The sequence below is a fragment of the Leptonychotes weddellii genome, chromosome 4, assembly GCF_054177405.1.
Source record: "Leptonychotes weddellii isolate Sample4059 chromosome 4, ASM5417740v2, whole genome shotgun sequence".
NCBI classification, from domain to species: Eukaryota; Metazoa; Chordata; class Mammalia; order Carnivora; family Phocidae; genus Leptonychotes; species Leptonychotes weddellii.
In genome coordinates, this window is record NC_138372.1 from 78,532,720 (window position 1) to 78,557,304 (window position 24,585).

General features: G+C 44.5%; 2 long non-coding RNA genes across 4 annotated transcripts in view; one reads left to right on the forward strand and one right to left on the reverse strand.

Annotated features, from left to right (window-relative positions):
* Nucleotides 1-24,585, reverse strand: part of LOC145721055 (uncharacterized) — a 381,812-nt gene that overhangs the window by 283,226 nt on the left and 74,001 nt on the right. The window lies entirely within an intron of this gene.
* Nucleotides 8,571-24,585, forward strand: part of LOC145721054 (uncharacterized) — a 92,845-nt gene continuing 76,830 nt past the window's right edge. For all 3 annotated transcript variants that reach the window (XR_014144529.1, XR_014144528.1, XR_014144530.1), the window contains exon 1: nucleotides 8,571-8,980. This is a non-coding gene — a long non-coding RNA (uncharacterized LOC145721054). The remainder of the gene's footprint in view (nucleotides 8,981-24,585) is intronic.

The following is a 24,585-nucleotide window of genomic DNA, read 5'->3' on the forward strand; positions in this document are numbered from 1 at the left end:
CGATGCGGGGCTCGATCCCAGGACCCTGGGATCATGACCTGAGCCGAAGGCAGACGCTTAACGACCGAGCCACCCAGGCGCCCCGCCTTAGATATCTTTAATGAGACATGAAAGAGTGGTGGGAGATCTGGCGAAGTGGAGAGAGCCTGCTCTACCTAAAGTCACTTTGGATGAAGACAAAACTACAAAACCGAACACTGACCAAGGCAAACACATGGCTGCTGACGAGATTCTGCCTAAGGGCTGCCGGTTTGAGCCTGCTTTGTGACATCAGCTAAAGCATTCTTGGCTGTTACAAAAGAGGACATAGCTTATCAAGAGAATGAAGAATTGTTTGGAATTTCTACTAATAATTCTGTCTGGGTCTCAAGGCAGTGTAGCCAGGTGGGTCAGCTGTGTGATATGAATGCAGTTTCCCCAAGAGCGCTAGACCTACTGCTTTACGTTGTTAGGACACTACTGCCACCTAGTGGTCATTGGGGCGGTGCCAGCATCAACAAAAAAATACAGAGTTGCTTTCTATATATGGTGCTTTTATCTTCCAAATGTTTGTCTTGTGACTCATGCTACAAAATACCCAAATAAACTACATAATCCTTTATATTGTGTGGTTATTTATAGCGTGAATTTTCACAAATGGGGAGGGTTATTGTCATATCACTACTGTGATAGTGAGGGTTTGCTATTTATTTGGTGTCTTGGTCAATAAATTTCCTCTGTTGCTGCTGTGTGCTTGTATTAATGGTATCTCTTTGGCATAGTTGCAGAGGCTCAGCAAGTATCTGAGATGCTACATAGAAGGGATTAAATATCTGAGGAGGCATGGAAAAAAGAATCAGGAAAAAAAAAAGAAAGAAAGGATCAGGAGATTTAGGTTCCTTTGTTAGTTGTGTGACTTTGAGCCACTTGCTTGGCCTCTCTAGGCATCAATTCTGGCTGCTAAGAAATGTAGGGTTGAAAAGTTCAGTAGGTCTCCAGCCAGATCCCATGGGGGCATCCTCTGAGGAACTTCATGGGATTAGAAATTCTAATGGATCTTTGTCTGGGAATGGGGGTTTAGGCTAAGGGGGAGAGGTGGCAAGGTGAAGTCCAGCCTGTTCCAACCAGAAGAGCTCCACTACAAAAAATTAATTGCTAAAAAATTTAATTTCAAGTAGCTGATCCATGCCATGATTCAAAATTCAAGAGATACATGTATGTAATGAAAAGTCTCCTTACTAACTTGTTTCCAGGCTCTCCACCTTAAAGGAAACAAATGTCACAATCTTTGGTCTATCTTTCTAGAGGTAGCCTCCTCCCTCCCCACCATTGCCCCATCTCCTTCCTTTTATTAACACAAATAGCAACATAGCATACACACTGTCCCATAGTGCCTCTTTTATTTATTTATTTATTTTTAAAGATTTTATTTATTCATTTGAGAGAGAATGAGATAGAGAGAGGGCATGAGAGGGGGGAGGGTCAGAGGGAGAAGCAGACTCCCTGCCGAGCAGGGAGCCCGATGCGGGACTCGATCCTGGGACTCCAGGATCATGACCTGAGCCGAAGGCAGTCGCTTAACCAACTGAGCCACCCAGGCGCCCCATAGTGCCTCTTTTAAAAATCTATTTTATATATTTCACTATCCTAAGATTATCTATAAAATATTTGACTAGCTGATCTATAAATCTTCCTTTCCACTAGGGCATTTCATGACTCTTAAACGTACATTTTGATTTGATATAAAATAAATGATTCATGGACTTGTGGCTCTGCAGAGACAAATACCATTTGAACCTGCTCTCGGTGTCAGGCCTCTGAGAGACAGGAGGGAACACATCTCGAGGAGAACACCTTGGTTGGTGCTTTCAGCTGTATGCCATTTGGCTGCCGTAAACCATCATGGTGATCCACAGTTAGCGAAGGGTGGGGGAGCACAGCAAAGAAACTGCTCAGATACTGGGAATATCAACAGTAAATGGGATTTGAAGATCTGGGAAGGAGGGAACAAGAGCGTGAGGATTGGTCAGTTTAGAAATCTTGCAAAAAAAAAAAAATAGAAATTTTGCCAAGTGTTAAGTAAACTGGAGATGGGCTCCTCATTCCATAGATCCCCTATAAGATTTTTGTTTCCCCTTTAAACTGGATCAGATTTTCCTTAGACCAGTGGCTCTTAGCCCCAATTGCTGTTAGAATCATCTAGGAGCTTTCAGAAACTTCCAGCACCTGCGGGGATTCTGATTTAATTTACCTGGGCACGGGGCCCAGGGCCTGGTGTTTTTGGAAAGCTCCAGAGACGATTCTAGAGGCAGCCAGGTGACAGGAGAGCTTTAGCTATCAGTGACCAGCCAGTGATGCAGTTCCTTCCTCCTCCAACAGGTGGTTGTTCTGGGCAAACGGCCAGATTCTTTCTTGAAATCCTTCCTTTAAACCAGCCTTCCTGTCTCCTTTTCTTTCTATTGCACTGTCAACTGAGTTGTTGCCTCTTTTGACATTTATCAGTTTCCTGCGCATACAAAACCCCTTCAGGTAGTTGAAGCGAGAATTGATTAAATCCTACCTTTTCCAGTTCCTCTTAGCTTCAACTACAGAGGGCTTTACCTGAGTACTCTGGCCTACCAAGTTCTAGATCAATGGGTCTCAGACTAGAGCATCAGCACTACCTGGGAAGTCCTTAGAAAATTAAATTCCTCAGCCCATCCCACCTACTGAATAAGAAACTTTGGGGGTGGGGCCAAGCAATCTGGGTTTTGACAAACCTTCCAGATCATTCTGGGGTATCCCAAGTTTGAGAGCCACTGTTCAGGGGCCACTTCTCACCAGGACAGGGAATTATTTTGGTAGCCTTAGACCACCAGCTGCTGGCATTCAGAATGAATCATGCATGCTAGGGGTGCTCTATCCTGAGCCCTCGGTGTAAATCTTGGGTGCCCCCCAGGCTGAGCCAGCTGCCATCTCCCTCCAATACCCTCATCACTTCCATCTCATCTTGGTGCTGGAGAATAGATTCAACTTCTTTCTCCATTTCTCTGACTTGTGCCTCAGCACTTTACTATGCTGGGCTCTTCCCAAACTCAGTCCGAGCACCCCCACCCTTACCACCTCATCCCCTGGGAATCCTGACCCCGGGAGAGACCTCCCTCATTCCCCTGAGGAAGAAAGAGATTTTTCTCAAGGGGGCTTCCTGGCAGAGTTTATCTTCATACTCTGTAACCTCATATGACACACAGCCCAGCAGGACTGAATCTCCTCCTCCATTGTGGGTCTGCTGATGACTCATTTTGCACTCTGAAGCCTGATTTCTTACCTAATCGCTGCTTATTTTTTCTTTACTGAGACACAATCATATCAGATATGATTATCAAGTAAGGAGGACTGATTTGTGTTTCAACAGCCCGGGGCTTGAGTGTTCCAATGAGTGCAGGCCTTCAAAGAACTCATCTCAGGAAGGTACCCATTTATTCCAACAAGGCTATCATTGTTCTAAACATGACTGAACATGCTCTTCTGGGTCTGCTGTCCTCCCAAGTCTGATATTTACAGTCCTCCATCATCTGGTTTCATCTTCCACCGCCATCTCCCAAGTGCCCGTTGCTCCAACCACAGAACTGTTTACTATTGCTTGAACTCACCCTGCACTTTCACATGGCTGTGTCTCTGTTATTCTTACTCAGCTTGGAAAGTTCTTTTCGTTCTTCCTTTGCTTATTGATTCTGTTCATCCCCTAACCACCAGCAAAAACACTCCTTTCCCTATGAACCCTTTCCCTGTTCCTCAAATCAAATTAATGGTTGCTCTCTTCTCACACATCATGGTATTTCACTTTTTGTGGCTATTAAACATGCTCGCTTGAGGATGTACTGCCTTAAAATGTAAGCTTGCTGATGACAGGGACCATGGAAACAATCCAGTGTCCCTGCAGTGCCTGACAGTAAGAAATCAACAGCTCTCTAGAGTCTCCAAAAGGAATGGCCTGAGGAAATCAATCTACTTACTATACTGTAATAAAAATGGCACTGTCCCCAGTCTCATCACACCCTTTAGTCACTAAAGCTAGAACCAAAGCACTTTTAGCTATGTCACGCCATCATCAACCTGAAAGGATAAAGATTTGACAAATCTTAGGAACAATAAAGATGTATGCCTGAGCACCAGCAGCTGGTACCAAGTATATACTACAAATTGGAAGTACTAGTGAAACTACTTTGAAACTACGTTGAAGAGGACAGCATTCCTGTTGTTTGTTAAAAGCTCTTCCTTTTTGCTAGAAGCGTGCCCTCTGTGACATTAACGCTCTGGGTCTTTGTAAGGGTTTCGAGCTCCCGGGGTGGACAGAAGTGCTATAAAGTTGAGCACCATCTCAGAGAATAAGGACAGACGACCTCAAGTTTCTCTACGTTAGTGAGTCTCTGTGGCTTCAAATTTTTTACCGCCAAGAGGAGAAATTGGATTTGATGAGCCCAGTGACTGAAGTAGCTCCGGGAAATGCAATACAGTAGTAAATTTATGCTTCAGTTGGAATGAAGTATATACCCAATACCACACTTGGGATTCTTCATTGCAGTATTTGGTCTCTTCGTCTCTTGTGGGTCGTCTTTCACTAATGTTTTGTGAGTGCATTTTCATTCCCCTCTTTCTCTTCCCAGAATCTAAACTGGTCTTGAGTCATGCTTAATATGCTCAGATTACCAGTTATCTGCCACACCAGAGACTTGCTGTTCTGCCATGGTGAGGAATCCCCCTCTGAGTGTAGTATCCTACATCCTGATCCTCTAACTCCTCTCCTCAGCTTATGACTCACTATTTCTGGACTTGGTGTCCTCCCCCTCCTTCCCCTAGTGTGTACCAAAGACAAAATCATCTGCCTTTATTGGAAAGTTTTAATCTCTCTCCCCCTGTTCTAGGATTGATTCAAAATCTACTTCTTCCAGGAACATTTCTCTGATAAATTCTAGCCCACTGGATCAATCTTTATTTTACATTGTCTGAGAATTTATGCATTCAATTTAGAAACTCTATTTTACAATTTCTTTTGTTGTAATCATTCTGGAGCTATTTTGTCTTATCAGATGTATTATATCAGGTAAAGAGATGAATTAAAGTCTGATTCTTGGTGTCCTGTAGAACTCCCCACCTCCACCCCACCTGTCATGCTGAAGTAACAAATCTCTGGGGTTTTAGGATCATTAAGAAGAAGGGACTAGAGGTTGACACTGTTTTTAAAAAGAGGTAACCCTACAAAGGTGAGCTTTCCAAAAATTTAGGAAGGATGGTTAGTGGTAGAAAACTCCAAGAGTGTCACAGTCCTGTGCCACACTCCATCAGAGCACCCTGGGGATTAGTAGGACCACTGACAGGGTAGGTTCCACTGACAGGGAGAAGCCAGGGTGGCCACACACTAAAAGTGGTGACCTTGGGGCCCATAGCAGAAGATCTCAGCCTGAGCTTGGTTCAGAGGCAGTGGAACAGATTTAATTTCATTTAGACACAGAAAAAAGATAACAACGTGACATTTCTTTCATCTGAGTACAGTGGAATAATTATTCATGCATGCTGCATGTAAGGTCCTTGAGAATGAGAACCTTACCTTTTCATTCTGCCTGGATGATAGCGATCTGTTTATAAGCTGATGTATTGACTCACTAGCTTGCACTTATTTATGAGAACTAGCACATCAGTATCTGTGTATAGAATTGCCATCAGCGCAGACTGGTGATTAGAAGTTAGATAGTAGGAAAAAAAGAGAAGAGTTTACTTTGAAAATCACATATATTTTTCAACCCATTACACCCAACCCCAAACCACACTTGGATTTTCACAATGCTTGATCTCTTCTAAATTAATAAGCTCAGCATACTGCTTCAGTTGTCCCATATATCAGGTGTTCAGCAACATATATTGATTGAGTATCTACAAATTTCAGAGATTGGTCTAAGTTTCCTTACAGAGCTTTCCTTTTACCAGGGTAAAGAGACCAAAAGAAAAATAAATCCAAACCAAAAAGACCTGTTAACCCCCACCCACAAAACATAATAAGAAAATTATATAGTATGTTATAAAATGCCACATGGCAAAGGGGTGGGGATTGGGAGTGCTGGGGGGATTTTAAGTGAGGTATGAGAAGATGACATCTGAGCACAGATCTGAGGTGGCTGAGGCAGTTAGCACTCTGCATTTTGGGGGTGGAGTGTTCCAGAATGAGGGACAAGTCAGTGCAAAGGCCGGAAATGAGAGCATGTTTGGTATGTTCCAGAAACATCAAAGAGGCCAGGGTGGCCAGCACAGAGTGAGCACGAGTGAGGGTGGTGGGGAGAGGAGGTGCGGAGACCCCATCATGTCAATACTGTGGGCTGTTGTAAAGACTTTGGTTTTCTCTAAGAGACATGAGCATCTACTGAGTTTTGAACAGACGGGTGATGTGATCTGACCAATGTTTAAAAGGACCATTCTGGCTGCTATGTTGAGACTAGACTGGTGGAGGTGTGTGTGCAGGCGGGAAGCAACGGTGGAGGCATGGAGACCAGTTAGGAACCTACTGTAATAAATCCAGGCTGGAGGTGATAGCCGTTTGGACCATGGTGATAATGGTGCAAACTGTGAGAAGTTCTAAGTTTCTGGATACATTTTGAAAGTGGAGTCAATGGGAGGCACCTGGTCAATGGGGGGGCACCAGTTGGTTAAGCGTCTGCCTTCAGCTTGGGTCATGTGGGATCGAGCCCGGACCTGCATCAGGCTCCATGCTCAGTGGGGAGTCTGCTTCTCCCTCTCCCTCGCCCCCCACCCCGCCATGCACATGCTCTCCGTCTCTCTCTCCCCCCTCCAAATAAATAAATAAAGTCTTTAAAACAATTTTAAAAAACAAAAGTGGCGTCAATAAGATTTCCAGTCAGATCAGATGTGGGAGAAAGAGAGGAATCAAGGATGAATCCAATTTCATGGGCTGAGTAAATAGAAGGATGGAGTTGTCTTCAACTGAGATGAAGTCTGTGGGGAGAGCAGGTTTGCTGGGAGTGGGTAGGTGGTGGTAGGTTGGAATTGCAGGAGTTCAGATTTGGATATATGATATTTTCAATGTTCTGCTAGTTCTAGATAGTTCTGTGAAAATTGTTTGCCAACATTCATGTAAACTTCATAAAAATCCCTGAAATCCCAAATACTTGCCACATTTTGGGCCCTTTAGGCAGCCTCAGGGAGTTTCCCTGGCACACACTGCCACATGGACAGAAGGGAGGATGGGTACCCCCGGCCATTGGGATCCTGGGAATTAGCACCTATGAGATCCCATGTACAAGAATTCTGTCTAGTAGGGGGAGTCTTCACTGGGCAGCTACTAACCCATTCATGTTTTCTCCCATGCAGAAATCTGATGCTAGATAGAAGGGCAGGGGTGGGTGGGGGGCATGGAAAAAGAGAAACAGAGGAAAAGAAGCAGAGGAGGAGAGAGAAGCTTGTTCCTGCAACTGGCAGAGTCAACCAGAGGGAGAATCAGAGTTGCCTACTTCTGAGGGAGAGAAGACTGAGCAGGTCACCAGGATGGCTTTTGAATTCCAAACCAGCAAGGAACATTTATTGATTTACTTTTGGGTTCCTCATGGGGTCTTATTCTGCAGTGCGGAGACGCTTTCTTGCCTTCCTTTGTATATTTACAATCTTAAAATCGAACACGGCAAGCAACATAAGATGTGGCTTATTTGCAATGGGGAAGTGCCTAAATGATACATTATGATGTTGTAACTTAATATATGTTAAGATGATCTGGGAAATGAAACAGAGATGGTAGAGAGTGTTCGAGCTTTGCTTTCCTAAGAGAACAAGTATGAATCACAAGTGTAAGGATTATAAAGAAATACACCTGATTAATTGTTTCTTAGTACCTTTATCCCTAAATATTTATTCAATACCACATGTAAGGCACTGTTCTAAGTTTGGGGAGAAGCCAGACATGGCCTTATCACGTGCATCTTGATATGTCTCGATGTTTTCATGCCTTTAAATTAGATTCTTTTGTCTCTTTTTCTCCTGGATTCCACATCTGTCCCTCTTTCCTTTGCCCCCTCCCCCACCATTGTTCCTCTCTTCTTTCCAGTTTCCTCAGCCAGATTAACTTTTTGTCCCCCCGGATTTGATTACTTTCCCCACCTTCAGCTCTAGCTCTCTCTAATTGCTCTCAACTATGAGCAGTCCTCTGTAGGATTTAACTAGAAGTAGGTGCCCATATAATTCCTCAGAATGGACTCACCCAGTAAACATTTGGAAAATGAACAAAACAAATTTGCCTTTCTCTTGCACTTCCTTGGAAGCGATGAAGTTAGTCGTGACTGAGATAAAGGAGGACCCATTGAAAAAGGCTAAATGTGGGTGATCATGAAACTTACTACTGAAAACCCTTCAGTGGCTCCACATCAGCCCGTGTGATGGTCTGTCATGGAAGAGGTGGTTGTATTATTTCTCTACACAGGAACTGTGGTGATCTTCAGGGCAGAGGCAAAGCCTTATTTATCTCTCTATTTGTATTCCCACTGTGCCTTGCATGCAATAGGCACATAATAAATGACCCTAGGGTCTAATTTGAACAGAGTGGGATGAGTGGCTCATGTCAAGCACTACATGGTTTAACACTGTAGGTTCAGAAGTCAGCTGCAGTCTTTGAGTAGCACCTTCTAAAAAAGAAAACCTCCTTTTATCTTATGAAGTTTCAGGCAGCTGATGATATTCACTGAGGAAACCATGATTAAGGCTCAGGAAGCAGAAAAGGAAGATAAGACACAATTTAACATAATGAGTCCGGATGGGTGGGTCTGATGTTAAGGACTTCTGATGTCAGACCAACCTGACTCATGAACTAGTCTTCTGAGTAACATCCTTTTACTTCCCAATCTTTATACACTCAAAAATATTTTACCTTGATTCCACTTTCTCACACCAACTCCTGGACCTTGTGATGCTTTTTTGAGAGTCTAGAGAAGAACGCACTCCTCGGAGCTCCCAAACTGGCTGTAAGGTACTCTCTCACAGAATTAGAAGAGACTCACATTCTTCTGGGGCGCCTGGGTGGCTCAGCTGGTTGAGCGTCTGACTCTTGGTTTTGGCTCAGGTCATGATCTCAGGGTTGTGAGATTGAGCCCCACGTCGGGCTCCATGCTCAGTGCTGACTCAGCTTGACATTCTCTTTCCCTCTGCCTCCCCCCTCCTCACTCTTGTTCTCTCCTCTCTCTCTCTCAAATAAATAAATAAATCTTAAAAAAAAAAAAAGAGACACTCACATTATTCTGGATGGCATTCTAGCCTCCAAATGGCAAATTTCTACCCAGTCATATTCTAAAAGGGAAAAGATAAACATCATGAAGTGAGCCTACAGATAGAAGATAAAATCAAGAGAATAAGTCAAACACTCGCATACTTCTAAATCCATCCTCCCTCCCCAGTGACAGACCTTATTTGCTTGATATCATAAATAATGAGCTTCCTGCTCATCAGACAGCTGCCATGTCCTTGGTTGTACTGCCTGCAACTGTCAATTCCTGGGAGCTTTGCAAGACTGTGAGAATATAAAGCAGGGCCCTTTGGGAATTATTTCTATGTGCTTTTGGACACGGATAAAAACATTAAAAGAATGAACAAACTACATGACTGGGGTTGGGAGGGGGATCCTGAGTTAGCTGTGAGGGGTGTTCTATTCTTTATTTCTTCATAAACCTAAAAACAGGGATCATTCATTCATTCAGCAAACATGACTGAGCTCCCATTATTGCCGGGGACTGCTCTAGGCACTAGAGAGACACTGCTGAACAAAACAGGAAAGAAGAAAATTTCCTCCCTCATGGAATTTACATTCTAGTGGGGAAGGTTCCTCCTGTCATCCTTCCTTTCACCCTGTGAGCAAGAGACAAGCTCGTCACATAAACCTGAGGAAGGAAGAAAAGATTTATTCCCAGCTTGTCTCTGCTTTTGTCATTCTTTCTTCTCAAGTATCCCAGAGCCCTGTGATTTTCATGAAGACCCCTCCTGTAAATAAGGAACTGAGAAAGTAATGCCCACTATTTGCAGTTTCAAGAAAGGACGTGGAAAGGGCAGGACCAACTCTTGGATGAATCCAAGTCATTATTTCATGCCAGAGCCAGAATCTTATTTTTCCCTACTTCAGTGGAGGATGGTGTTCCTTTGTTCCTATGGGTAGCTGGGTTCAAGATCTGAGGCTCATCCTTGGTGTCTTTCTCTTTTTACCTCCAAATCCAACCAATGGTCAAGACCTGTGGGCACCACATCCCATATCTTGCTTATTCTCCCATCCTACCCACATCAATGGCCAACTTTCTCACCTGTGTTATTGTAATAATCCCCTAACTCCTGTCTCTCTCCTCTCAAATTCATCCTCTGCAGTGTTGTTTGAGTTCCCATCCAAGAACCAGCTTTAATCATGCCACTTCCTTGCCTTTTAAAAACTTTCATTGGCTCCCTACTTTATAGGTCTCCTGATGCTCTCCCAGCTCTGTCCTAAACATCTTTAAAAATGTTTACTTCCGGGGTGCCTGGGTGGCTCAGTTGTTAAGAGTCTGCCTTCAGCTCAGGTCATGATCCAGGGGTCCTGGGATCGAGCCCCGCATCGGGCTCCCTGCTCTGTGGGAAGCCTGCTTCTCCCTCTCCCACTCCCCCTGCTTGTGTTCCCTCTCTCGCTGTCTCTCTCTCTGTCAAAAAATAAATAAAATCTTAAAAAAAAAAGTTTATTTCTAATGTTGATTTTTTATTTATCCTAAGCTCCTGCCTGAGGAGCTGACATACCTTTCCTGGTGTATGTTCCATGCTTTCTACTGGCTAAACCTTTACCCCCATTCTTCCTTCCATTTGGAATTCCCCATTTCTATGGACGCCATTAAAAATTCTACACATTGGGGCACCTGGGTGGTGCAGTTGGTTGAGCGTCCAACTCTTGATTTCAGCTCAGGTCATGATCTCAGGATTGTGAGATCAAGCCCTGCGTCAGGCTCTGTGCTGAGCGTGGAGTCTGCTTGAGTTTCTCTTTCTCTGCCCCTCCCACAGCTCACACGCTCTCTCTCTTTCTCTCTCAAATAAATAAATCTTTTTTTAAAATGCTACACATTAAGATAAAGTCTCAATGCCACTTCCTTCCTGAAGTCTTTTCTGACTAACTTTGTTTCCGTCTCTTGGCAGCTCTGCCTTTTGTTTCTCCTCTTCCATACTGGTCAAGTTCCTGAGCCAGGGTCCATGATTGCTCCTTCTTTGTGTCCTTCTTCTTGCTTTCTATATGGCAGGTGCTTTGCAAATATTTGCTGGATTATGGAATCATGGGTATTTGAAGCACATGGGTGGATGGGTTGGCAAGGTGGGGGGAGTGTATTTTTTGGTCGGGGTCAGGTAGGTTGGAGGGATCTGTATTTTCTGTCAGGGAGGCTTTAGAGGTCACTTTTTATTGGGTTTGGGGTCAGCCATGTGTGAAAGATGTCCAGTGGCAAATGAGACAAAGAGTTCTGTGTCCATGGAGATAAGGGGACAATCCTTTGCTGTACTCCTGATTTATGGAGAACTGGAAAATAACCGGTACCGGGTAATGTTATCTGAGATTTCCCCTGGGGTTTGCCAAAAGACTAGCGGAGAGAGAGAACTCATGTTTATTGGATGTCTAGAATGTGCGGTGCAGGCACCACATTTGGTTCTTTACGCACAATAATAGCAATAATGAACACTTTTAAAAAATATATTCCTTTTTTTAATTTTTTTTTTTTTTTGGAGAGGGAGAAAGAGAGAGAGAGAATCCCAAGCAGACTCCATGCCCAGCACAGAGCTTGATGCAGGGCTCAATCCCACAACCCTGAGATCATGACCTGAGCTGAAATCAAAAGTCAGATGGTCAACTGACTGAGCCACCCAGGCGCCCCAATAATGAACACTTTTGAGTGGTTATTCTGTGCCAGACACTGCTGTCAGCTCTTTATGTGTGTGAACTCACTTCATTTTCATTATGATACCAAAAGTAGCTGTTATTATTATGAGGAAATTGAAGAACAGAGAGGGTAATTAACTTGTCCAAAGTCACACAGCTGATAAAAAGCCATTCTGAACACAGGGAGTCTGATGCCAAAGAGCAGCTCTTAACACCACTGCTGTGCTGAATTTCATTCAGTCCTTGCAACCACCTGTAAGGCAGATAGTATTACCTTCATTTTACAGGTGAGAAAATGGAATCTTCGAGAGGTTAAACAACTTTCCCATAGATACACATGCTGTAAATGATTCACCTGGGATTCCAGTTCTGTTTTCTCAATTGCCATAGTGGCACTCACGAGGTACTATTTTTTTTTCCAGTGCGGTTGGTAACCAATCATTAACCTCTTTTGAGAAGAGTCATGAAGCCTGGAAGAATTATTCCAGGCCAATGCCCAGCAAACAACTCTCTAGAACTAGGCAGAAAGGCTTCTTTCAGAAGAAATCCTTATGCCCTCTTCTTTTATGCTTATTATAGTGACAATGATTCAAGCGCGGTAGATTCCCTGGAAATGAGTGTCAAATTTGGGGTTAATGGCTTGACATGCACAATTGGGTCAGTGAGTGACCTCATTGGCCGTGAATTCCCAGGAAATACCCTGAGAGTTGATCATAGTTATTCAGAGAAGGATATTCCCTTTCCCACTTTCTTAACACACATTCCCAGACGACTTCAGAAAGTGGACTTAATTCATTTATCAAACTGGGAAATGCTCTGTAACTTCTGCCGCATTATGTACTTATCTCCTGGTAATGTGTCCCGGATGAGATAACACTCCTAAGCGAGCACTTCTGTGCAGGCTGGATTTCTATGAGGCAACACAGCTGATGGCAATGCCATTTACATGCAGAAATGTCCATTATTCCCCATGTAATTAATGAAATGACCTCTTTTATTCATTCAGCATCTCTGGAATTATTTTCAAACATAAATTCTCCTCTGTTGGGAAGGCTCACATGTGGCTCTGATTAAAGATGGTAGATGAGGGGCGCCTGGGTGGCTCAATCGTTAAGCGTCTGCCTTCGGCTCAGGTCATGATCCCAGGGTCCTGGGATCGAGCCCTGCATCGGGCTCCCTGCTCCGCGGGAAGCCTGCTTCTCCCCCTCCCACTCCCCCTGCTTGTGTTCCCTCTCTCCCTCTGAGTCTCTCTCTGTCAAATAAATAAATAAAATCTTAAAAAATAAAAAAAAAAAGGTAGATGAAGCTGCCGCCCTCGGATTCCCAGGGTTCTATAAGAGCCTGGAGGCAAAGAAAATGGACCTAATTCTCAACTGTCTTTGACAGTAAGAGCTCAAATGGAGTCACTCTAGAGTACACTCCATGTCCCTAGGTCTACTCTGACCAGGAAATGTGTCTCTGAGAGCCAGATGGAGCAACAAATGATGGTCGTAATGGAAGGCAGCATTTTAAAGGTATACTTAGGTTGATCCTTTACTATTTTTTTTAATTAAAAAAATTTCTTTTAGGTTGATCTTTTAAAGATGCAATGAATGAACAGTAGGAGGGATGGTAGGGACACATTTCCAGATAGGCATGCATCTGGGACTTGGGCTGGCTAACGAAGTTGCATTAACACTATTTTGCAATATTGAATGGTGGACTAAGGAAATCTATAAAGTACGAAGTGTAACTGGCTTGTGTGGTTACTTTTTAAATTAACACCCAAAAGACAGCTCCTTTCAGGGGAGATGGATTACTCCAACCCAAGCATATTCTCAACTGGAGGTGGATCTCTCTCCCTCTCCTTCAGAATCTTGAAGGCATTCAGGCCTGTGAGGTGGGGTTGGTGGGAAAATATGTTTGAGGTACACTTGGCATTCCTCCGGTGTCACAGGCATCAAAGTTGGACAGCTAATGGATAGGCTGTAGAAACATTTGGGAGTGATCCTACACGATAAGCCTCCTCATTTTATTTTCTTTCTCCCCACCTCTGGCTTTTAAACCAAAGGGTTCAGGATGCTGGAAGATGGACATTTGAGAAGATTTGAAATTAAAGAAGAGAATCCTTTAATTCTCCTAGGCTTTTTGAGGCCATTTCACCAAAAGGGACAAAGCTCTGGTGCTGGCAATGGGCTAGAAAAGGATACAAGGGTGAAGGTTATGCCGGAGATGCAGGGGCTGGTGTTTTTTACTTAACACACTGGGAGTATTCCCTAGGTGCCAAGGACATAGTTTCGTGAGACTGGGTGTAGCATGAAGTTTGGAGCTGAGAGAGTTTGCCTTAAAATATGAATGAGGATCTCCCTTTTAGAACTCCTGATTTCTCCTTCTTTATCCATATTCCTCACATACAAAGAAAGAGTCTCAAGCAAGAAACGCCAGGTCACATGATATAGAGCTCTTAAAAAAAAAAAAATGATACCTGATCCTTAACAGCATGGAAGATGCACTTAACAGTTCCCCCAGGAAGCCTGCTACATGATCTTGGAGAGATCACTTCCTGGACCTTGGGTTTGGTAGTTTCCGCTACAGGGACTCCAGTCCCTCTGTGGTTCCCACTCTTGCCTCTGGAGAACCCACCTGGCTCTGGCTGACTTGTCAATTGGGTCCTTCATGAAGTAGATGGGAAGATGAAGTTAGGAGTACAAGAGGTTTAGTGGAGGGGAATGCCTATGAAAGATAAAAGGGAGAAGAAACAGGACTGGGCATAGAAAGTCTCAGACTACTACAGAGAGCTGACCAGCCAACCCAACTGGGAGTTCTCGAAGAGAGGTTGTCATTGGAGTGGTCCCATATTAGGCAGAAATGACCATGCCCCAGGCCCCCTGCTGTGCTGTGTTATTGGCTGGGAGCTTCCGGGGATGAGCATCGCCAAGACTCAAAATGTAGGTGAAGCCTGGAGTTGCTGGAGAGCTGTCAGCTCACTGCACTCCTGGTAGCTGCTGCTGAGATATTTTCTGAAGGGAGATGCTATCAGGGCACCTCCATGGCCCACAGTGGGCACTGTCTGTTGTCGGGAGGCCCTGTTGCTGTTTTTCTGCCCCCCCCCTTCGCTGTTGGACTTATCCAATGTCTTTCTCACAATGTATGGTGAAAATACTGGATAATGAATCCAGACACCTGGGTACTACTTCCTATCATTTGCTAAAAAAACTTGGGACCAGGGACAATTCATGCACCTGTGTCTTCTCAAATCTCTACAATCCCTCCAATTATGATACTACATACAAAGTTTATGATTTGTTCTGGGATTGCCAGCGTTCAGCATAACATGTCTGTGGTTATCTCCTGCAGGAAGCATGCCTTTTCTTGCATGGCCCCGGGGGCTGAGAATAACGATGCTTTGGGGCCTTCAAATGCTCTCTGGGTTCACCCCCTACTGCTCCTTTTCACATTTATGTGGATCCATGATGTAGAAATTCCCCATCCTACGTCCGTGTTCACACCTTCTAGTTTAGGTGTGAACCACTGTATTCTAGGTACTGTGCTAGACCCGAAGGTGAAAAGCCGAAAGGGCAGAGTCCCTGCCCTTAATGAATCTAGTGGGAGGGCCCCGTGACCATGCAATTGTCATGGGTGTGTGGAGGCTGCGGTCTGCCAGTGGGTGCTACAGTGGGAACGCTGTAGCCTGGGTTCCTACTTGGTCTTGGGTAGGTTGGTGAGTCCTCATGGATGAATGGAGTGCTTCAGGCGAGGGTGGTGGAAGGAAGAGGTGTCACCGAGAAGCTGAGGGAGAAAGGTAGAAAGCCCACAGGTGCCAAGGTGCAATGAGGAGAGAGGAGAAACCATAATTATTTAGAGTAGCTAAAGCATGAAGTGAGAAGAAAAGGGGAGCTGGGAGGTGTGATACAGAGTCCTGCTAAAGAACCAATCCCGAGGGCAAGGCCTAGCCACGGAGTGGTTGACAGCAGCAGCAAGAAAGACCTGGCCTTCTCACACCTGCTCTCACAAGCTGGGTTGCGGGGGGAAAAAGTTACCACAAGGACATCTGACTGCGCTCTCAGGCCATAGAGCTTCAGAAGACAGGTGGGTGTGGCTGGTGAATGCACGCCGGAGGGAGGGTTTGTGAGTGTGTGGTTAAGTCTGCCTACCTCAGCGACATTCTGAGGTGCGTTTTTTTCCCCTGGGTGGCAGTTATAGCTGTTACACACATCAAGGACCTGTCAGGGTACTTAAGGCTCAGCACATTATAATGGAAAATGCACCGGCAGGGGTGTTGAGACCTTGGCTCTCATTCAGATGGTACCACTTACAACCTTGAGTGACCCTAGCAAGCTGAAAACTTTTTCAGTTGACTGACCTCTCTTCCTGCTTTAGAATAAGGTCCACTAATTTCATAAAGTGCCTCCCTACCTCACCCAGTGCCCTGTGTATAGAGCAGTGGTTCTAGGACTGTGCTCCGACACCAGCGTCACCTGGGAACTTGCTAGAAATGCAAATCCAAAATTACTGAATCAGAAACTCTGGGGGCGGGACCCAGAAATCCTGTTTGAACGAGTCCTCCAGGCGTTTCTTGCGAGCGCTTAAGTTTGATAACCAGAGATACGGGGCCGACATTAATAAAAACCTGCTGCACCAAACAGGAAAACTTGACAAGCGGTCTCGCCTTAGCTCTCATTGCTGCAGCTTCCCAGTAGCACCAGGAGAGGGCGCCCACGGACCTGTCTTTTGTCTTGCCTTGCGGTAAAACCCAACGAGAGAGTAAACACCAGAACAGGAAGTTCTATCTGTTGCTGAAGTAAATTACAAATTTATGAAAAAGGACTTCAAAAGGCTCTGGTATCAAAGTGGCAGTTAAAGAGAAGGCAACACTCAGAGTCGCAGCTGCAAGGGCAGCGGCTGCATCAGCATCCTAAATTCCGGAAGCATCTTGGGCTGAATCATTTCTTTGCAGCATTTCTTCGAGCCCCTTTCCTTTGATATTCACGAGCCTTCCGACTTTCCTTTGTTCTTTTTTTTTTTTTTTCTTCACACGTCAGGTTTTAGCGCTGACAAACTCCGGGCGTCAAAGGCATTAGATCTGCTCGCTGCACCAGTCATCTCTGTTCCGCATTGTTCTGTAGCCCTTTGCAGGGTTCACGGTCAAGTGTGAGCAGGGATTGCCCCGGTTTTCCCACTTCCTCATTCAGACCCTGCCACCTTTACTCCGCCGACCGCCTTTTGATCTTTAGTGTTGCATTTGTGTCCCCACCGGCCTCTTTCCCTTTATTCGAGCTTCCCCGAGGGAGGGAGCCCGTCATTGTGGAGCCATTCACAGCCTGAGCTCCCTCATTGACGGCTTTTGCAGCCACAGAGGTGGTGGGGCCAGCACCAAACACAGCTCTGAATACTGGGGTGGCGATGGGGTAAGAACAATAGGACCTCTCCACTCTTCGTTTTCCCTCTCCCTATCCGCCCTTTATACTGAGTCACACTCACATCAGGAAATCTGAGGATGGGCACAGGATGACTTGGGGTTTTGAGTTTGTCTTAGCTATCCCCCAAAGAAATATTTAATTCAAGAAAAGAATGAACATATCAGGGGCTTGTTACAGTGTTTGTGCTATTAGGTGGTTTAGAAACCTTTTTGCAATCGTGTTCTGTAAATTTCATCCCAAAGCAAATTAAAAGATTACATCTTCCGAAATAGCATAATTCAAAATAATATTTCATTAGTTGTTATTTTTTAAAGAATTTTTTTTAGAGCAGGTTTAGGTTTACAATAAAATTGAGAAGAAGGTACAGAGATTTCCCATACTCTGCCCTCACAGATGCATAACTTCCCCATTATCAACATCACTCAGATGCAGTGAAGATTTATTTAAATGATGGTGTGCACTGCAGGGTTGTTATCTTGACTTTAGAATAATAAGAAACATATAGAAGACATGTGGGCACTCCACAGCTGTGCTTGATAGGTCATTATGACATTATTCAGGTTTTTTTTGTTGATTCATTTTTTGGTTTTGCCAGTCCCTGACGAGTCTTTCCTTGACCAAACTCTACTCGGGCTCTTCTGAGCTCTTTTTTCAACGACGCCTTGGCTTTTGGACTTCTCTGTTGGTCTTTGCATTGTCCAGTTTGTAGCAAGAATCATAAGTCATTTAACCAGAGCCCCTCACCCTCGATATCTGGTCACCCTTGATGTCTACTCAAGTTCCTCTTTCCTCCACATGCCCCGGTTGGTGTCTGATGACCCTGGCCTGCCTTCAGCAAGAATCCAGGTAGATTTCTCTTGTTGGGCCAGAATCCCCTCTTTCCCTGATGTTTCGTCTTAATAATGTTCTACCCAAGGACACAACCGCCCTCCCACCCCTTGACTATAAATTCCTACTTTTCCTTGCTGTGTTGTAGTTGAGCCCTGGATGCTCCTGACACAAATTTCTGCCCTGCTAACTTGGTCCTCCGAGGCAGGGCTCAGCTGCCCATTGCTTTTGTTGGGTGCAGCAGGGCTTCGTGACTGACTCAACCGAAGAGATCTGTGTGTCTTCAGGTCTCAGCTGTCCTGGTTTGGGCCCATCACTCACCTCTTACCCCCTCCAACCTTCTTCATATAACCTTTAGAGTGACTTGCTAAGGAAATGTGTGATCCTATCACCATTTGGCTTAAAACTCTTCCAAGGCTCCTCATTGCCTTCAGAATAAAGTTCAGATTCCAAGTGGTAGTAGGCCCTCTCCAGACTGTAGTGGTGCAGCTTTGTGTGGGGGTTAAAGGCATAGACCTCAGAGTCCGCCCTCTTGCAATCAAACACTGCTTGTGTCACATGCGAGCTGTGTGACCTCACTCTCTGGGTTACCGTTCTTTTCAGTAAAGCAGGATATTTCTCCATAGAGGTGTCATGAGGATTAAATGAGTTATATCTAAAGCATTTAGAACAGAATTTGGCATATGATAATCACTGTATAAGTTATTACTGTTGGGATACTTGGGTGGCCCAGTCGGTTAAGTGTCTGCCTTCGGCTCAGGTCATGATCCCGGGGTCCTGGGATCGAGTCCTCCTTGCTCAGTGGGGATCCTGCTTCTCCCTCTGCCTGCCGCTCCCCCTGCTTGTGCTCTCTCTCTCTCTGACAAATAAATAAATAAAATCTTAAAAAAAAAAAGTTACTGCTGTTATTGCTCGGGATTGAGTCTTTAGCCATCCACTCTTACCAAATACTCCATCCAGACTGAACTACCAGTATTCCCCTTGAACGTGTCCTCTTTTATGGTTACATCTGTGTATGTGCTGTTCCTCTGCATGAAATATTTTCCTGTTTCTTCAATTTGTCCCACTTCTATTTGCCTTTCAAACCTGGCAGGTTTTCACGTCAGGAGAAGCCTTCCTTTGCCTCCTATAGGATTTAGATGAATCTGCCATAGTGCACCAACAACACCTAGTATCACAGGGATCAGGCTGTCTTTTAATCTGTAATTAACGTATTGTTTCACTTGCAAGACTGGAAACATCTTCAGAGGAAAGGATGCCTCTCAGTATTTGCATCTCCAGTGCCTAGGACAGTGATTGCGGAGAGAAAATGCTTGGTGAATGAATCCCATTGCTTGTGAAGCTATGATTACAACTGTGGTCTCTTTGGCTATCCCAGGAGCCAAGCTGGACTCTGCTTTAGTGTAAGCCCAGAGTAGTTAAAGCCAGAGGTGTCCCTGACAGTGACTCAGCCTCTGGGTGGTGGACTCATTGCTGGGGTTTTACCCTCCAGAGATTCTTCTCCTACAAGGAAGTACTAAAACTTATCTTCCTTCTGATCCTTGACTCTAGTACTGCCCCACCAATCTTGAAGAGAAGGTGCTCTACTTTGGGGACAAAGCTGCAGAAAGACTTCCTTGTTGTAGAATGAGTGATAGTGATATAATAAGAAATATATATTTAGTCTCTAACCCCCATTCCTGACCCAGAGCTCCTAAAACTCTTGTAATTTCCTGAGCAAAAGGGGTGGTAGGGGGATTTTTTTGTTGTAATTGGTCTTAGTCCCTAGCAAGAAAGCTTTCTAAGATCCTTGGGATCCCAGGAATGTTAAGAGTGTTTTAATGTTAATGAGATGACTGGTGGCTAGAAGCCCCTAGATCTTTAGGATAGGGGGCTAGTTGCCAGAGGAACAAACCACATGACTAGAGGGTTAGAAATTTCAGCCCTTTCCCACTTCTAGGCTGAAGAGAGGGGCTGGAGATTGAGTTCAATCATCAATCGCTAATGATTTAATCAACCATGCCTATATAATGGATCTTCCCTAAAAATCCTAATAGAAGGGGTTCAGAGGGCTTCCACATTGGTAAATATATTGAGTTATAGGGACGTGGTGAGCCTGGAGATGGCATAGAAGCTCTATATCCCTTCCCACATTCCTTGCCCTATGTATCTCTTCTATTTTGCTGTTCCTGAGTTACATCCTTTATAATAAACTGGTAATAGTAAGTAAAGTGTTTCCCTGAGTTCTGTGAGCTGTTTTAACAAATTATTAAACCTAAGGAGAGGGTTGGTTGTGGGACCCCCTCATTTACAGCCAGTTAGAAGTGTGGGAGGCTGAAACTTGGAATTTGTGTCTTGTGGGACTGAAGCTTTATTCTGTGGGATCTGCACTAAGTGTGGTTGTTAGTGTCCGATTTGAATGGTAGGACACCCAGTTCGTGTCTAGAGAGTTAGAGAATGGGTGTGGGAAACACCCCTCTCCCTGATTTAGCAAATGTGTCATGACTGACACATTCTAAAGAGATCATCGGAGAGTCCAAGAAGAGATACCCTGACTGCCAGAGACCTCTCATTATGTAAAAGTATCTATTTCTCCTTTTACTTAGTAATTTATTCCGGGTGGCAATGAATCCAACCTAAAGACCACATTGTCTGTATACCTTGCAGCCAGGAGTGGCCACATGAGGAGGTTCTTGACAGTGACGGTGTCGGTTGATAGAGTGTTGGTTGATACTACTGGTAAGCCTTTGTAGAAGGGGAAGAGTGTACCTTGCTTCCTCCATCCTGCTGTTTGGAATGTGCTTGTGATAGTGGCAACTATAATAGCCATTGTGGGTCAAGAGACCAAGGCCCTCAGCCTAGAGGGGGAATGGAAAGCTAACAGGCGCCGAGGTCCCTAACTGCCTTAGAGCCACTGTAGCAGCCTTGGTCTGCCAACTTCTGTCTGGCTCTTGCCAGGGATCTTTTTGATTTTCTGTCCTATTGCATTGAACCTAATCCAACTGAGCCAGTGTGCAATGTATTCTTGTCCTAGCAGGAGCACGTGGAAAACTTCTGGGTGGATTTGGACCATGTCTCAAAATCAAGCCTCAAATGGACTCTCTACTCTGCTCTGAGAGTCTGTATCTTCCTGGCCTGTGGAAACCTTTGGCAATCTCCTTCTCTTTGCTTATGTGTACCCTCTGACCTCCTGCTCCTGCTCCTATGTGATTCCTGACCTCTCTCCCTTGGCTCTCTGGTTTCTCCTGTCCTTCATTTGGATTTGCCCTCCTGTCTCCTGGTGACAGACCTACAGCCCCGCGTGTTTCAACACCATCCCTCAGACTCCAATCCTGCCTCGCTGATCTTTATCTACAACCCCTAGATACTCTCTCAGTACTCACGAGTAGACACAGCAAAAAGAGCAGGAGCGAACCCTCCAGAAGTTCTACTAACAGGAATTTCTTCGTCTCTATGAGCCCACAGGACCTTTTTACATGAACTTATTATTTTTAAGGTTGCTGTGCCCCAACTCTCAGATGAGTACTTTCTGTGTTGGGGGAGCCCCCAGGGATGGCCAGCCATCCAGAGCCTACTGTGGAAGGCTGGGGGTTGCTATTTCATGTCAGCCTGCTGATTTACGAGGGAAGCCATTCTGCAGCAATCTTAAAGAGGCCGTAAATTCAGGGAAAGCTACAGCCACCTGGCTTTGCACGCCGTCAGCGTGATCCCTGACAGCTTGGCCTCACCCTTGGGACGTTTCCTTTCTCAATGCTAACCTTAATCACCAGCTTAATGAGAGTCTCTTAAAGATGATTACATCTTTCTCTGAAGAGAACAGATCCCATCAGGCTGAGGGTTGAACACCCTGCTCGGGTCTGTTCCCCACAGGATGACTCTGGGGTGCAAGGTTACAATCGCCTCGTTAGACCTCACCCGGGGGATTTTGAGGTTGAGTAATGTGTCTTTCTCAAAGTGTTCCCCCGTCCAGGGTTGCGTTTTAATTAACTTTCAATCCCAGGCAAATACGTGACAGGCCACTTGAAGGGTATAAGTTTGCTTGTTTGGCAGAAATTCAGGGGCTCCCTTTTAAGCTGGCTGGTGTTTCTCAATCTGGGTCCTTGGAAATGGACCCAACAGCAGCAGCTAGGTCTCTCTCCACTTGCACAAAGGTGGCACAAATTGCTATCGTTTCTATGACAACTGATGGCTTCCGCCTCCCCCACCATCCCGGTTTCCTAAAAGCTGCCTGTATGATGGACAGCAGAATGTGGAAGAAATTTGCGAGGCAGAAACTAGCCTGGTAGATTGCAGAAGCAAACGTGCACAACAATTTTATTGTCTCTCTTGGTCCTGGCTCTTTGTCTCTCTGCGTTCTGTTCCTGTGTTTGCCATGCAAGTCACATAGAAATAGGAATAATAGCTGCTGGGCTGAACAAAGAGAGACCCCAGCAATTTGTATGCAATCTCATTTGAACTCTTGGATTTTGGAGGGCAGTTTTGCTTCCTTTTCTTTTTCTTTCTTCTTTTTTTTTCTTTTTCTTTTTAATTCTGCTGTTCAGCTTCTTGTGCCTAATGAGGCCTTTCAGAAGGGAAAACTAGCAAATGGCCAAACAAGAGTTCTGTCCTTTAAGCAACTGCCTTCCAAATCCTTTATCAGAATATAGTTGTGCTACGAGGGTAAGGTAAGGATCTCTGTATTTGTAATCTACGTTACATCAAACAAACCGGACGCTCCGTGTGGCTGCTCTAACAGCAGATGAGGAAAGTGTAGGAAAAATTAATTTTCTGAGGATAATAATTGCCTAATTTTTTAAGTAGCTCTAGTCAGTGGTTCCCAGTCTGAGGGCTGAATATCTGTGGAAGGACCTTGACGTCAGTGCAGAGTATGGCAAATCTATTTCATTAGAAGATCGGTACCGTCCTCAGTCTCAAGGAATACAAAGGCTCCCACAAATTGGCAATTTTATTTTTTTCAACTGTGGGTGGCTGCCGCTCCAAGTAGTAACATGCAAATTCATTCTAAAAAGTGATTATATCAGCAGAAGCTTTGGCCATTATTTTCTCAGTCAACTGAGGCAAAACAAACTCTTGCCACCAAAGGAGAGGGCTCTTGGCATTTGTAAATATTAAATGAGAGGGCTCATAAGCAAAATGTTTTGGGAACTACTCTACATAGTTTTAAGAGCTTGGTAGGGAAGTTTCAAGAACATTTTGGGGGCTGGGCTGTGAGACATCTCTAGAGGTATTCAGAGATTACATAAGCTGTCTGGGAAGCAAGGACAGAGATCATCCCATAGAGAGATCTAGGTATGAAAGTTAAGTCTCCGGTTTGAGATCACACAGCCAGAGGGGCAGAGTGGGAATGAGTCTTGCATCTAGTTTTTGCCCCAGTTTTATTGAAAAATAATTGACCTACACCATTGTAGAAGTGTAGGCGTACAACATGATTGTTTGATTTACATGTATTCTGAAATGATCACCACACTAGGTTCAGCTAACATCCATCTTCTCATATAGATACAATAAAAAGGAAAGAAAGAGAAAAAGAAGAAAAGGAAAAAATATTATCCTTGTGATGAGAATTCTTAGGATTTACTCTTAAACTTTCTCATTAGCTATGGTCATCATGTTGTCCATTACATCCCCTGTCCTTATTCATCATCTTCTGTTTTCTTTTTTAGATTTAAAAAAAAATTTATTTGAGAGAGAGAGAGTGCAGAGCAAGAGAGAGAGAGCGCACGCACAAGCAGGGGGAGCGGCAGGCAGAGGGCGAAGGAGAAGTAGCCTCCCCACTGAGTAGGGAGCCAATGTGGGGCTCTATCCCAGGACCCTGGGATCATGACCTGAGCTGAAGGCAGACACTTAACTGGCTGAGCCACCTAGGCACCCCCTTATTCATCTTCTAACTTGAAGCTTGCAGATGAGTTTGTACATATAAGCTGGGAGTTTTGACCACCTTCTTGAAATTCCCTCCCCCCACCCTCCACCTCTGGGAACCACAAGTCTGATTTCTTTTTCTATTATTATTATTTTTTAAGATTCACATATTAGATCATACAGTATTTGTCTTTCCCTTTGGACTTATTTCATTTATGTCTTCAAGATCCATCCATGTTGTTGCAAATGATAGGATTTCCTTGCTTTTTATGGTTGATGGATATTCATCCATTGATGGACACATAGGCTGTTTCTGTCTTGGCTGTTTTTTTTAATTATGTTATGTTAATCACCATACGTTACATCATTAGTTTTTGATGTAGTGTTCCATGATTCATTGTTCGCGTATAACATCCAGTGCTCTATGCAGTACGTGCCCTCTTTAATACCCATCACCAGGCTAACCCATCCTCCCACTCCCCTCCCCTCTAGAACCCTCAGTTTGTTTCTCAGAGTTCATAGTCTCTCATGGTTCATCTCCCCCTCCAATTCCCCCCCTTCATTCTTCCCTTCCTGCTATCTTCTTCTTCTTTTTCTTTTCTTTCTTTTTTTTTTTTTAATATATAATGTATTATTTGTTTC